The sequence below is a fragment of the Brassica oleracea genome, chromosome C7 (genome assembly GCF_000695525.1).
Source record: "Brassica oleracea var. oleracea cultivar TO1000 chromosome C7, BOL, whole genome shotgun sequence".
Taxonomy (NCBI): domain Eukaryota; kingdom Viridiplantae; phylum Streptophyta; class Magnoliopsida; order Brassicales; family Brassicaceae; genus Brassica; species Brassica oleracea.
Window position 1 is genome coordinate 8,748,466 of NC_027754.1, and position 3,196 is coordinate 8,751,661.

The window sequence follows — 3,196 nt, forward strand, 5'->3', positions numbered from 1 at the left end:
CTTGTGGATTACAATAAATTTTTGCTTTATGGATCATAATAGTTAGATTGCCATCTATTCTATTAAAAAAAAAACAATTATATGATTGCACTTAATTTTTTAACCAAATACATTTTGTTTCTTTATTGCTTATAATTCCAGCATACACATTGAAAATACTATTCTATTAATAAAAAAACTTAAACTATTATTTTTTTTGATTAGTACACTTCTAGTTACATTACTTAAACAAAACAAATTGTTATATCTATCAATTAAAACATTTATATATCCGCATGGAGTTAATCTATTAATTAATTTTTTTAAAAAAATTCACTTTTGTTTGTTTTTCTATTTTATTATTACAATTATTTTATTATAATAATAATGATGACTTCAGAGATGTTAGTCTATATCGTTTTCGTTAATGTTAGATTAGTATTTTCACCTTATGTCTATGTTTATAATATACTGATATGTTAATCCAAATTGTATTGGTTACTATTAGGTTAGTGTTTCACTGAACATCTATAATACACAGTTATTTTGATCCAAATCGTATTACTGTGTATTATGTTAGTCTTTTCACTTCACGGTTATATCTCTAATATACCGATGAAAAACTACTAATACAAAACACAGTTTAAATATTGTTCTTTAAACAAAAAAAGGAATTGGACAAACTCGAAATGTATACAAACAAAAATAAAACCCGCGTGGGCGCGCGGATCATGATCTAGTTAAACTTACATTTAGTGTACAACTAAATGCGTTGTATGTGTTCACAATAATAAAATCCATTCAATGCTTAGAATCAAACTCATACATGATATATAAGACTTTAAACTTTTAAGGATTTTTAACGTTAAAATCATTCAACTAAGTTTGTTTTGGGTAAAAACCATAAAACTAAGGATTTAACGAAAAACTCTAAAACTACCTTTATTTAATGAATTAAACCCTAACAGGTTATAGTTACCATTACTACCAGTAAATATTTAGTTGGGGTTTATACGTTAAGTAAACATAATTGAGGGGTTTTAACATAAAAAATCTAAAAAACCAAAAAAAAATCAAAATTTAATAATATTATCTAAACATTAGTAAAGTAAATTTTCAAAATTAACATTTTTAAGTCTTTTTGTAAAATATATGAGTTTGATGTGTTTTTAACATCAACATTATGTATATATAAATTAAAAATGAAAAACCTAGAAAATATAATAAAAATTATCTAAAGATATACCTGTAATAAAATTACTAAAAGATTAAGAATGTAAAAACAAGAAAATATAATAAAAATTATATCTTATCTAATAAAAATGTAATAATAAATCTTTAGATAATTTTATTATATTTTTTGGGGTTTTATATTTTTAATTTATACATATATAATGTTGATGTTAAAAACACATCAAACTCATATATTTTACAAAAACAAATATGCTAATTTTGAAAATTTAAGTTACTAATTTTTATATAATATTATGAAATTTTGATTTTTTTTTTTGATTTTTAAGGGTAAAACCCCTCAGCTATGTACTTAATGTAGAAACTCCTAAATTAAAGATTTGCCGGTAGTAATGGTAATTATGACTTGATAGGGTTTAATTCATTAAATTAAGTTAGTATGGAGGTTTTTTCGTTAAATATTTAGTTTGGAGGTTTTTACCCAAAACAAACTTAGTTGAGGGATTTTAACGTTAAAAATCCAACTTTTAACCACTAACTTAAGAGACTTTCACTAAATATGATCTTTTAGTTTCATTTTATAAGAACCTATAAGGCTAATGATAGGAGAATAAGAAAACCATAAATTTTTTTACCTTTTATATACAAAGAAAAACATTTAGTATTAACTAAAAATTTCACCAATAATAAAAATGTAATTAAATATTAATAGTTATAGCGTATTAGATAAATATAAAATATACATATTTTAAAATAAACTAAAAACATTTTATATATCTTAGATCATATGAAAGAAGGAATATTGATTTATCTATTTTATTAATTTAGAAACATCATATAAATTTTGATTAAAAAAAGAAACATTATATAGAATTATCTTTAAGCTCACATGTGACTTGAGAAATTTTCATTTAGAAATATTTATACTTTTACATTTTCATTAGGAGTAACAGTATCATATCAGTTTAATCTTAATTTTCATATTAAACTTTCATAATTTATTTTGTTTTATTCTATAGATTAATATATTAACTAGATTTTAACCGGCGTTAATGTTTCTTTATTTTCTGATTTAGAAAACCGACAAACAAATAATTGTGAATGTTAAACAATTTGATTAGATATTAGGTTGTTTGGGCTTGTGTTACTAATGTAGTGATCGGTTATATCTGATTTTATTACTTACGCAGTGAAGTGAAACTATAAGATAACGATCTTTATTAGAAGTTGATTTATGTGGAAACATATAAGTGCATTTTAGTGGTTACAGAAATTATTTTTTGAATTTATACATTGTTCAGTTGTTAAAATCCGATTTTTAAAGTGTTTGTCAATTATTTTAAATAATTCTATATAAACATGATTGCGAGATTTTTGAAAATAATTCTATATAAACATGTGGTTTATATTTTTTTATATATACGGAATATTGTAAATGTTGTTACGCTAAAACAATTAAAATCGTTAACTTTTCAGTATTATATAATTTATTACCTTTTAAAACTAATATATATTCTTAATATATTTCTAGGATTTGTTTGATTCCAAAATTACAGGAAAAACTCTTAACAAAGTTTTTAGGTTTATAGTTAATATTACAGAAAACGTTATTTTGTATTTAGTTTTAGTTAAACAGTATTGCTTGACACCTTAAAATACTAATATATTGTTTTAGCTAAATGTCACAAACTAACTGAGTGATACAATATATTCCTTTTCACTAGTTATTAAATGTTTTAGGTTTTTAAACATTAAGAAATTATTTGCAATTATACTCTATTTTATTTTTGAGTTTAATTAGTATTATAGTTTTCAATTTTAAAAAAAATTGAACTATTAGGAAATAAATTAAGAAAAAGAACAATAAATATACTTAAAAATAGAAGCATCATATATTTTGAATTTTATTCCTTTCTAAAATATACATCACTAAAACAGAGGGATTATACAATAGATTAAAAAGTTATATGAATCACGGTAGCATAAAATCATCACTAACATAACTCAACATATATATATATATATA